Source organism: Kogia breviceps, chromosome 5, assembly GCF_026419965.1.
Source record: "Kogia breviceps isolate mKogBre1 chromosome 5, mKogBre1 haplotype 1, whole genome shotgun sequence".
In the NCBI taxonomy this organism is placed as follows: domain Eukaryota; kingdom Metazoa; phylum Chordata; class Mammalia; order Artiodactyla; family Physeteridae; genus Kogia; species Kogia breviceps.
Genome location: NC_081314.1, coordinates 145,331,631 through 145,344,640, shown reverse-complemented (window position 1 = coordinate 145,344,640; position 13,010 = coordinate 145,331,631).

The following is a 13,010-nucleotide window of genomic DNA, read 5'->3' as shown; positions in this document are numbered from 1 at the left end:
TTCCCATCCCACTTTCTTTCCAGAAGGGCCCCGGACACATCTGGACCGCTGATTCCTCTTCTCGTTTCTCCAAATGAGGACACAGCCCACCAGCTTCCCTGGCTGGTTTTTCCACATCAAGGACCAAGTGTTTCTAAGGTCATGGTGCCCTAAGGAAACAGGTGGGCATTTATAACCAAATAAATATAAAGATCCACAAAGCAAATGTTAGTAGTGACCAAAAAGCAGTAAAACCAAGGCCGTCAGAGACTGTGCCTGCCCGGTGTTTCCTCCAAGACCCACTGCCAGCCTTGAGGCTTTAAAGTGTGCTGGGAAGACCGTTCTTGTTCCCAAACATTAGTGTTTCCCCCACCTCTGCAGCCTGTCAAACGGTCCTCAGAACAAAGCGAGGAGCAGAGAGCTAGCTGTCTCAGAGTTTTTAGAATGACTAGTGTCTTGGATTCTCTAGAATGACTGGTGTGATAGAAGCTTACACACAATGGCCACTTGATTCGTGTGTATTGGTGTGGAGGTGCCAGAAAAATCTCCCTTTGGGAGCCCCATCCCCAGTTTAAAGTTGAATGCAAGAGACTGGCTTCTGGAAGGGCCTGGGCACAGAAGCTTCTGGAGACGGTCTTTTAACTCCCTCCCATTAGCAGCAGGAGGAGCAGACCATCTCCGTGCTCCCCGGGGGTTCTGAGGGTGAGACCCAGGCGGGTCCACCTCAAGGCTCCCTGCGTCGGTGGGGCACATGGATGGCCCTGGAGCAGAGGCCTCCGTAGGAACCCTGGCCCTGCTGTCTGCCGGCTGTGTGGCCTCAGACAAGTTCCTGAACTTGACCTTCCGCCTCTTCATCTATCAAATGGACGTAATATCAGCCTTACGGATTGCGTACAGTTCGTGCCCACGAGGCACTTTACACAGTGCCAGGCTGACCGCAGCCCTAAACATATGTTTGTGAAATGAGCGTGTAACGCGAGCAGCCGGCTGTGTGCAGAGAGGTAGCTGCCAGGATGCCTGGGACGTCCTGGGGGAGAAGGACCTTGGAAGGGGAACGCGAGGTAAACTTCACCTGCGTGTCCGTGTTTGTTTCCTGCCCCAGTTCTTTCGATCAGAACGGGCGTGTCGTGTCGAGCTCACGCGTGGATCCCTTTCCCTGCTGAAACGCCTCTTCTGGGCAGTGAGCAAGAAAGTCGTTTGAGTGGATGAAGCCAGAGGCCCATTTGGCAAGGACGCTGTTTTGGAAAGTGATCAGCCGTGTGGGTCGGGATGAGATTTTCTGCACATTTTCATGATTTCTTCAGCTTCGTGTACCGCGACTGAGCAACATTCCGCTGAGGGAAGACCGGGCAGCAGACGGACGGAGATTTTTCTCAAACTTCTTTCTGAGCCAATTGCAAGATATAGAGAGGGGAAAAAAAAAAACCCTGCTTTCTCGTTTTAGTTTTGAAAGCTTTCATACGCAGACAATTTTAAATTTCTTTTTTTCCCCAATGAGATGATGTTTGGAGATGGCTGTAGAGGAGTGGAGAGGAATTTGTATTTATCGTGGAATTCTCACCCCAATGCCCCTGCACTTTGCTATACTTTTCACTGACTAATTCATGGGGCACATGGGTAGTGTTTTTGCTAAAGAGACAGAGAGAGAGACAGACAGACAGACAGAAAGAGAGAGAGAGGCGTATTATGTAAGGATGTTCAAAATGACTACAGTGAAAATAGGTCTGGATGAATTCCACGAGAGTAAACGCGCAGAGTGGGGCGTTTCGGTCTGCTCAATTCTTAGCCCACGTCATCAGCCATCCCATTAATTGATTGATTGGCTGATTGATTGACTTATTCAAATAGGTACTGAGCACCCAGTATAGCCAGACAGCAGGTGTAGGCCACCGGGGATCCAGCAACAAACAAGGCAGGAAAAACTCGTACACCTGCGGACCTGAGCTTCTCGGGTCGGGGTGGGCGTAGTGGCAGAGCAGCGGCCCCGCTGCAGCCGTGGACACAAGCCACAGCCCTCAGCAGAGGCTGAGGGACTCGCCATCCCCCTCCCCACGTGCTGCCAGTTTCCTGGCCATGTCTCTGTTTCAGGCACCACACCCCTGGCTCCCCGGGCAGGTGAAAACCTCCACTGCCTCCGTCTTTTGGAAGTAAGACACACCTGGGCTCAAATCCAGGCTCTGCCACTTACCAGCAGTGCTGCCAGTGGGGCGACATCAGCCCCATCTCTGAGACTCAGCTTCTGCATATGCAAGACCAGGCTGACAGCCTGCCGTGCAGCTGGCAGGAGCATCTGAGAGGAGACTCTACGTGCCTCCCTCCATCTGGGCTGGTGCACAGGTCACGTGCAGTGAGAGCCCACCGGGCTTGCTATTCTCTCTGGCATTTCGGACCTGAGGAACCCAGGGGAGGAGCAAGGCCCTCCCTCTTTCCATGTCCCTGGACGCTGGGCGAGGCCTTCGCAGCACAGGGTCTGTCACTTGCCCAGAACCCAGGAACAGACGGATGGAGCCCTGGCTGCCGCCCGCCCTCTGGGAAGTGCACCGGGACAGCGGTGAGGGGCCGCATCCATGTCCTGCAGGCCCCCCGCACTCCTGCCCGGCCTGGAGAGGCGGGGGCCGTGGGACGGAGAAGGAGGCTCCACGGCGTTCTTAGTGAGCTGCACCATAACGCCCTTCTTTTGCAGGACGCCTGGCTCTCACGTCCCGGTATCTGTGTCCCCATATCCAGGGTCTCCACCAGGGGCAGCGCCATGGTCCAGAGGCCCTTACCTTAGAGGGGGAGGACCTGGGGGTCCTGGGCTGCCGGGGACCCCGAGGTTCACCGTCTCCGCCCGGGGAAGTGATGGAGGGCACAGATGTCCCCCGGCCAGCTCTCCGGTGTGGCTCGCGGCCGGCCTCCGGGGGCGCTGCAGGAAAAGGCAGCAGGCATGGAAGACGCTGCCCCGACGTCCCGCACTGACTGACTTACTGGGGGAGCGGGTTAGAGCTGGGCTCCCCTTCTTGTTGCTTCTCTCCTGAAAAGGGGGTGCAAGGAACACTCTAGCAGATAGTTCCCAGCTCAGGCGCCCGGCGAGTCAGCCCATTGCCTGCTGCAGAAGCCACCCAGCTGGGCCGTAAACGGAGGGGCCAGCGGACCCGATCCTGCAGCCCCCGGCAGCAGAGCTCCCCGCCTTGGCACTGGGTAGCCCCGAATTTCCGTGACATGAAGAGTCCTTGCCATGTGGGGCGGGGCGGGGCAGGAGGCTGGAACATGGTCGGTGGAGGAGGGACACCCCCTGGCCCAGCAGTCCTCCAGGAGCCACGTCTGTCACCTGGGTCTGCTGCTCGCGATTCGCCTATGGCCCCAGGCACAAGCTATAGGCTTTCTGGTGCCTGCTAGAGGGCCATTCATTTGTTTTAAATTTAATAACATTTATTCTCCGGGAATATCTTCCATCAGTCCTAGTTTACAGTGTGCCGGGCACGTGCCGGGGCCCGTGGGAGACGGGGGTGGGCAGGACACTTGGTGCCCAGAGTTCTGGAAGGCTCCAGACCTGAAGAGTTCTGGGCTTTCAATGATCCCAGGACTTAAACAGCAACCACAAGAGAACAACAACCATACACAGCGACACGACAGCATCAGCGCTTCCCAAGGACCCGGCAGAGGAGGTGAGGGGCCCTGGAAGTGCATCCCACACGCTGAGGGGCCCCGCCCCCTGGTCGCATGAAAGAATGCTTCTTACGACGATGATGACGATGATATCTTCAAAAGCCCAAGCTTTCCCCAGAATCGCTGAGAGGTGCGAGGTGACGAGAGTCAAGATTAGAAAGAAAAGAGAGAAAACCAGGAGGACGATTCCATTCGGAAGCAAAGGTGTGTCAGGAACCGCCCGCGCTCCAGTTCAGATCTGGAGACCTCACCTGTGCCCCGAGCTCTTTTCGGGGTGGGTCTTGCCGGCTGCACAGGTGTGCGCCCTGACAGCACCCTCTGCTGCACCCCCTGCTCCTCTCCCCCCGCCAGCTCCCTCCCTTACCACCTGCAGTGCCCCCTCTGACCCCCTCCCACTGGCACCACCCGCTCAGAGGACTGGGGCAGGGGCTCCCCTCCAAGGGGTGCCCCTGAGTGAGGTGTATCAGGCTTCTCGGGGCGTCTGTGTTGCCGAGACCGCTGGATCCCGGGGGCTCCCGGCCTCTCCCAGCTCCCTGGCATCGCTTCCGTGCCCCCCCCCAGCCCGCCCCCCCCCCCCCCCCCAGTCTGCCCCTGGGTTGGACTCACCACTAAATCACTAGCCAGGAGCACTCCGTCTCTGGCTCCGCTTTCCAGGGGGAGCCCGGCTCCTACTAGCGGGCCCCACCGACCCATCCATGGAGCCCTGCCCCGGGAGGCGGAATCCCAGAACTTGCAGCAGCGGGGAGGAAGAGCTCTGCATTGCAGGAGTCCCTGGAACATCTCATTTAAATTGTGCTACAAACACGTGAAGCAGGTGGGACTTTGTCCAATTTAGAGATGGGAAAACGGAGGGAGAGAGTAGTTCAAGGACTTGACTAAGTCCCCAAAGCTTCAAATGGACCTGGGGACTGAAGGCTGCTGCTTCCCAGGGAGGAAGAGGAGGGAGGGCAGCGGGGAAGGAGCCCCTGGACCTCACTGCCCTGAGTGGTCTCTGGGTCACGAGCGTAAGCAGACAACCTCTGTGTGTGTGTGTGTGTGGGGGGGGTGAGTGTGCACGCGCTGCGCACGTGTGCACGCGTGTACGAGCACGTGCGCATGCCTCTCGAAGCTCAGTGGCTGCCGTGCGGTCACGCCCCCTCGTGGAGCTCAGTACCGCGGTGGGCGGGGCGGGGGGGAAGGATGCGGCCCGCAGCTCACGGTGGAAAAGTGCGTGCGGGGCCCCGCTGAGCGCGGCGGGGCGGGCTGTGAACTGCGTGGGCCCGTCCACGAGAAGCGGAGAAGGGCCGGGGGAGCCCGAGTGTGCTGAGAGCCCCAGAGCCGGCAGCCTCGTTCACGCAGGCTGTGCCCGCAGGCGGCGTGGGGCGGGGCGTCGTCAGGCTCGGGGTGGAGGGGATGGGAGCGCCAGCCGGGCCCCGCCCCTGGTGCTCACGCCGTGCCACACGGGAGGCAGGGCGTTTTCACAGGCAGTCGAGGCCCCATGCGGATGCCAAACGCAGTCCTGCTGCCCTCCGAGGGGCGGTGGGCGTCCCAGGTGGCTTGGGAGGGGTGCGCGCACGCACGCTGAGAGGGGCAGCCCGGGCCACGGCCTAACAGACAGCCTGAGGAAGGGTTTCTGCGGACACCCTCTCTAAGCGTTTCCCAAGCGCTTCATCCAGGCTCCTACGTGAGAGCCCCTGGACAGGTGGTTTTCGCCTTTGAATGTATTTAAGAATCAACGAGGGTGCCTGGGAGGAATTCGGATGCGCAGCCCTGACCTCGAAGATGGGAGGATGGTGGGGGAAGGGCGGCAGGGAGAGCTGGGGCTGAGGCGGTGACACTTTCTCGGTGTTTGAGGGCCCTACGACCCACACAGCTTAGCTGGGGTTCTCTCCCAGCGCCGATCTTGCGCATCAGTGATTTGGCGAAGCGATCCCAGGGACTTGGGAAGACGTGGAACCCAGCAGAAGGAAGCCACTCCCGCCGTGGGCCCCCGGGCTCAGTCCTGCGGGGGAATGAAAGGGGTGCGATCACCCACCGGCTCCCATCCGCGACTCCCAATGAGTTAGCTGCCCGGATTAATCAGTCTGGGGAACAATCTTTTGTAAATGCAAAGCTGGTTTGTGTACATACTGTGGGGATTTGCTTCATTGTTTGACGTCAAATGATGATGTAAGGTTCTAGAGAGTGACTGTTTGGCCATGTTCAGTTCAAAGCGTGCAGTCTGTTACAGGTTGACACACCGATTGGCCTGATTGGTGCCGAATTAATGATTCCAATAGTGTAGTGTATGCTGCACATGATACCGGCAGCCCGGGCGTTCATAGATGGACTTGGGGCCCAGCAGTTTCGAAACGTGTATATGGACTTTAAGAAATTTATTTTCCAGGTGCAACCCCCATCTAACTAAATTTTTTCTTCACCTTGTACACTTGACAGCTGAAAAAACGATAACGTGGGAGTAATAATGGGTCAAAATTTACAAAATAAAGTACTGTTTTGGTGTGGGGGAAAAAAACCCCACAACGCTTTTAAAGAAACACTCAGGGCGTGTCAACTCCCTCACTTTCCCGCTTGGCCAGGTGAGTGAGCTCCTGCAGATGTTCAACGTTAGAGCAGCAGGAAAGTCCTGGGACGGGGAGGAGGAGGTGGGCAGGGCCTCGGGGCAGGTGCTTCCAGCTCCTCCCTTGTGCAGCTGGTCGCCAAAGCAACGGCCCGGAGCAAAAGGTGCACCGAGCTGACGTGAGGTGGTGCGTAAAAGATGTCCAGCACTGCATCCAAAAGACAGATCCTGTAAACAGTTGGACGTCTGAGCCTGGAGCTCAGGGAGAGGTTAGGCTGAGCTATAGATGTAGGAGTCATGTGGGTATCCGTGATATTTAGAGCCAGGAGTGGTCAACGAGGGCATAGACCAGAGAGGGGAAATGAGCGGGCCAGGGCTGAGTTCTGAGTTTCCCCATTCAAAGGGAATCCGAGAAGGAGTGGAGTAGAAGGAAAACCAGGCCAGTGGGTGTCCTGGAATCCTAAGAGGTTGAATAAAGACAGAAAAATCATCAGCGTGTCACTGGTGCGCTTGTCAGGAGTGGTGTCCATGCAGCAGTGGGGAACACCTGACAGGAGGGCAGAGGGGAGGCTGGAGTCTGCCTTTAAGACGTTGGCTGTGAGGGCAGCAGATGTGGAGGCCGGAAGGAGAGGACAGAGGCTGGACACCTGCTGGGACAATGAGGTGGAAAAGTTAGTCAGTACTGTGCGCCAGGAGGTATTCCCCCCCTCCCTTTTTTTTTTTTTTTTTTTTTTTTTTTTTTTTTTTGCGGTACGCGGGCCTCTCACTGTCGCGGCCTCTCCCGTTGCGGAGCACAGGCTCTGGACGCGCAGGCGCAGCGGCCACGGCTCACGGGCCCAGCCGCTCCGCGGCACGTGGGATCTTCCCGGACCGGGGCACGAACCCGCGTCCCCTGTATCGGCAGGCGGACTCTCAACCACTGCGCCACCAGGGAAGCCCCCCTTTCCTTTTGCATTATCTGTTGTAAACTCCAATTTGATGGTTGAGGACAGTGAGACTTAGAAAGATTGCATGACTTGCCCACGTTCCGATGGGTAAGGGGCAGAGAGGGGATGTGAACCCAGGGTCATGGGTTCTGAGATCTGTTTCTTTCTGTGACCACACTCTCGTAGAAGGGGCAGGAGGCTGGGTGTCTCCAGCAGGGGGCAGTAGGCACAGAAGGGAAAGGAGGAGTTTATTCTCCAGGTGGAGTTTCTCTTTGTAGGAGCTTGGGTTCTGGAAGTTCACTTTACCGTTCTATTTTCCAAAATGACAAATAACAATTTAGTTTCCTGCCAGTGAAGTTTCTCTGATGGAGCTGGTTATTACAACGTTATGATGCCTTTGGGACAGAGCATGATGGAAAGTAAAATGCTGGCATTCCTCAAGATGTTCTCAAAACCATTTCTCCACGGCCCTCCACCCTCCCACTCTCTTTATTTTCGCTCTGCTGAAGACCTAAGAGCTCAGGCTCTGAGGATCGTTTCTGAAAATAAGGTAAATGGATAAGTTTGTGAAAGTTCTCCACTTGTCTGCTTTTCCCACCACAAATGCTCCCGGGATAATGCTGAGTGAACATAGTCCAACCAACGGCAAGTAGCAGTAACGGGTGAAATACAGATTGAATAAAATGATGTCCAAAAGATGGCTAGTCAGTTATGGACATAGCTGCCCTGGGAACCTGGTACATATCTTGACTGAAGCCTTGAAAACAGAATAGGAATTAAATTCAGCATACTCAGGGAAAACAACTCGGAGAGGCTTTCTCCATTTTGAATACTATTCCCAATGATGACCTCTAAGTGACCAGCAGATGTCAGTATAATGTAGGTCTAGCAAGACCCTGCCTCTAAACAATGAGATCTGTTCACAGACTCCCAAGGCCCCAAGAATAAAGGACCAGCCTAAGACCTGCAGAACCATAATGTCTTGCATTCTTGCCTTTGCCATAGTGTGGGCAGGTGTTTGAGAACAGCTTCCTAGTTCAAAGAAAATGCAGGAGATATTCAAAGAACTGAAGGAAATAGAAAGCAAACATTCACTTATATTAATCTCTTTCAAAGGTCTTAATGTAAATATATGATATTCTAGAACATTCTAGAAATATGTTTGTGGCTATACATGGTGTCCACAGCATATGGTTGGTATTTTTTTAATAGGCTAAATTAGCATGAATAATATCATCTTTTTATGCCATGTACATTGTATATATTACAATTCTTAAAAATTAAATAAAGCGTTTTCTTTTGTACAAAAATACTAAAGCTCTTAAGGAAACAAACTGTGTGGCTCCTCTCTCACAAACTTACGCACCTGGAAACGTTTTTGCCTTTTCTTTGTGGTGACAGGAGTTTCAGGTTGGTCATTCTTGGTGGCCCTCTCTGAAGCTAGAAAGGGGTAGACCAGTTGCTCCGGTTATACCTTGTCCCATAATTCTTGCCCTTAGATTTTTCTGGGCCAGCATGAAAGGAGCCAATGCTTAAGGAAGATCAGTTCAGTAAAAAGATGGATAAGATTGAATTATTGCCCCATAGGAATTTATACCCAGTGGGGGAAAAATTATACACATAAGTAATTCTAGTACATGTGATTGATGCTGTCTCTTTACCTGGGATGCTCTATCCCCTCTTTCCTTACCTGGCCCACTTATGCTTATGCAGGAAGCCTTCCTAAGCCTCCCCACCTCACTTTGCCTAAGGGCAGCAATTGCTCTTGTACCTGCTTCTCTGTCCCAGGGCCTTCGAGGGGCCAGGGCACAGGACTAACTGAGAGTGCCAGGGGATGGACGTGTCCACAGCAGCCCTTCATCAATGGTGGCTGGGAGGTGGTGAGGGTCAGGCAGGACAACCTGCAGCACATACCACGTGGTCTCCCAGACATGCCCAGTGGGGGTGGGCCCAGGTGCCCACAGTGGTGACCATGCTATGTGCGTGGACTCCCTCCCTTCTCCGTCCCACTCCCCACTCCAACCAGTGCATCTCGGGATCACCCCCAAACAAACCTTTGTCTCAAGCTTTGCCTCTAAGAGAATCAAGCCTGGGAACAGGGAACGGTCCCTATCCCAGCACATCCCAGGCTTCGTTAGAATTGCCTGTTTTCTGGTCCATGTCCCTCCCCGTCTACGGGCTCCCTGAGGACAGGGGCCATATCTAGGTCCAGCTCTGTCTCTGGACCATAAAGATCTCTCAATAAGTCTTTACTGACCCCTTGAGTCTTACCAGAACTCATAGTATAATTAGCAGCTTGAAGGAAGAGGACCTTTTGCTCTTCCCAGACCTTCCTTTGTCTGTAGCTGATTGGAGAATAGTTTTGTTCAAAATTTACTTCTGAGCAAACGAGGCCAAGAAATTCTGGATTTGTTTCCGTATATGACCAGTTTTCCTTTTTCATTATCTGTCACATTGCAAAGCCTCTCTCTTCTGGGTTTGAATACCAACTCCACCACATATCCCATAGGAGCCGGCTTGTTCCTACCACTGTGTCTGTGCAGCTGCTCTTCTCTGCCCGGAATTTGCCCCCATCCCCCTTCTTCCTTCCCTGGGATGATTCCTGCTCATCCTTCCAGACTCAGAGCGCATCACTTTCTCTGAAAAGATCTCCTTTATCCACAGGTGAATGTCCCTCTGCTGTTCTCCCACACAGCACTCTGTATTTATGCTTAAAAAGGAGACCGCCATAACCTAATGGCTGAGGATGCAGACCCTTGGAGCCAGGCCGTCCAGTCCTCATCTCAACTCCATCACTCACCACCAGTGTGACTGGGGCAGGTTACTTAACCTCCGTGGACCACAGTCTCTTCATTTATTATAAAAAACAAGGCAATAATCGTTCCTGTCTCACAGGGCAGTTGTGGGTTGTTGCAGGGCTTAAAGCAGAGACACACTGTGTTGGAAATACATAGCGTCGTACCCAGCACATTGAAAGTACTCAGTGCGTTATCATGTCACTATGCAAGAGGAAGTGGTGGGGTATTTGTGTGTGTGCTGCCGAGATGCTGTGATTCTGCACTCACTTCCAGTGTGCTTATTCCCCACACCAAGCAATTCTCTGATACCTGCTGCGCGGCCTACGATTTAACTCAAGTCTGACACTGTCTACCTGGAGGTGGCATCAGAGCCCACAGATTAAGGGCTCAGTCCTACAAGACCGTCACCCCCCACTTCACATGCCAATCACAAAAGTTGTCACCTGTACCTGTGACCAGCTGGCTATAGATCAGAAGTTCCCGCGACCCCCATCTTGGGTTTCATTTATTTCAATAGAGCAGCTCACAGAACTCAGGAAAACCCATTTACTCACTAGATTGCCAGTTTATTACAACGGATGCCAAAGGACATGAATTAAGAGCCACACGAAGAGATAACATAGGGAAGTTCCTGGACAAAGGAGCTTCTGTCCCTGTGCAGCTCGGGGCCTGGAACCACCAGCATGTGAAAGCCTTCCGGTTCACCAACCTGGAAGCTCCCTGAAACCTATTCCTTTTGGATTCTATAGAGCTTTCATTACATAGGCACGGCTGATTAAATCATCGGCTATTGGTGATTGATTCAACCTCCAGCCCCTCTCCGCCTCCCGGGTGATCAGGGGTGGGAGTGCAAGTTCCAACCCTCTATTCACGGTTGGTTCCGCTGGCAACGAACCCCCATCCCTAGGTGCTTTCTAAAAGTCACAGCGTTAACGCAAGCAAACTCAGTTGTGATGGAAAGGGGCTTGTTATGAATAACAAGACACGCTTGCTTTTCACCTTTGAGGCTCTGAAGTGATTTCAGGCCTTGAGGACAAAGACCAAAGATTTTAACAAGAGATTCTCCCATTGCTCTTATGCTCAGGAAATTCTAAGAGTTTGGGGAGCTGAGAGCTAGGAACATTGAATGAAAACCAAAATATATACTGTCGGTCCCCTGGCCATTCCTATCCACAGATGCAGGACCTGTGGATACAGAAGGCTGAGTGTTGTATGCCATTTGATAAAAGGGATTTAAGCGCCTGTGGATTTAAGTATGTGGGGTCCTGGAACCAGTCCTCCCACTGCTGTGGATACCGAGGAACGACTATATTTATTATAGGTCACAGTATCACAGGTGCATTTCTCTGGAAAGCTCCCTTTAATGTGAGGACTTGGTCAGTTTCCCTTCGTAGCCAGAAATCAGGAATTCTGGGGGTCTGGGAGGTAAGAGGTTGAGCTCCATGCAGTGAAAACGTATTAACCAAACAGTGAGAAGAACGTGGGTGACACAACGTCAGTCTTCTTCCTGTGGGAGCCTTGCTCTCTCACAGCTGGGTCCCTTTACACGTGCTGTTCCTTCTTCCTGGAGCTGTGTCGCGTGATGTTCCCCTCTAGCTCTGTTCCCTGGGGCCGGACAACTTCTCCTTCTAGATTAGCTTGTGGCACCCACTCCAAAAATGCTTCATTAACACAAAGGTCTGCAGAAGCCGCCCACTGTGTGCCCTCTCACGCTGTGACCGTCTCTGTTGCTACCTTGACAATGAGTTTGCTGTAATTCTCGGCGTTCTCTCTGCCTTTCCCACCAGACTGTTCTACTTTTCAGTTATTGCTCAGAGTTTATGCTAAACACCTTCCAACGGTATAATTCCTCCCCCACGGTCACTTCTGGTATTTATGCCGTACATTTTACTTCCTCAAATGTTATAAACCCCATAGTTATTATTTTTGCTTTCAACAGTTTACTAACTTTTAAAGATATTATATATAGAAAACCTTTTCATACCTACCTTTTTCCATTTCTGGAATTCCTCACTCATTCATGCATATCTGACTTTACACCTGGCATCATTTCATTCTCTGTGGAAAACTTCCTTTAACATCTTTGGTTTTTCAGGTGTGCTGGTAACCAAATTCTCCCACCTTTTGTCTGTCTGAAAATGCTCTTATTTCACCTTTATTTTTGAATGATATTTTTTTGTGGATATAAAATTCTAGATTGGTAGTTCTTTTTTCTGTTCTCTTAAGATGTTGTGTCATTAATACATGCCCTTTTTTGTTTTTCTGATGAGAAAAATGAGGTGTTCTTATTATTGTTCTCCTGCATATAATGTGACTTTTTTCCTCTGGCTGCTTTTAAGATTATCTATTATTAGTTCTCAGAAATTTGATTACGATGGGCCTTGGTATTATTTTTTTGTGTGTTTATTCTCCCTGAGGGTTTGTGGGTTTCTGTTTCTCATCAAATCTGGAAATATTTTGGCCATTATATCTTCAGTTATATTTTTTGTGATCTAATACCTCTTTCCTCTTCTTCGGAAATTCTAATTCCTTATTAGACCACTTAATTTTGTCCCACAAGTTACTGAATTTTTCTTTATTTTTCTTCAGCCTTTTTTCTTTTTGTCTTTAAGTTTGGCTTATTTCTGTTTCTCATGTTCAATGATCTTTTCTTCTACAGTGTCAAAAGTGTAGAATATCCAGAAGATGAATACTTTATTTTAGACATTGTATTTTTCTGTTCCAGAGTTTCTACTCTGTTCTTTTTAAAATAGCTTTCATTTCTTTATTGAGATTCCTCAATGTTCCGTCATCATACTCATGTTGTTCCTTCAGTCTGTGACCACATTTATAATTGCTTTGAAGTCCTTGTTTGCTATCTCAGTAATTCTTGTTATGGCTGGGTCTTTTCTTAATGACTGCTTTTTCTCCAGGTAACAGGTCACATGATCCTGCTTATTTGCATGCCTATCAATTTTTAAGTTTTATGCTGGACATCGTGGATGCTAGCTTGTTAAGTGTCTGGATTATGATGTCCTTCATAAAGAGTGTTGAGTTTTGTTGTGGCAAGTAGCTAATTTACTTGTAGTTCTTTTAAGGTCTGCTTTTAAGTTTTGCTAGAGCGGGTGTAGAGTACCTTTT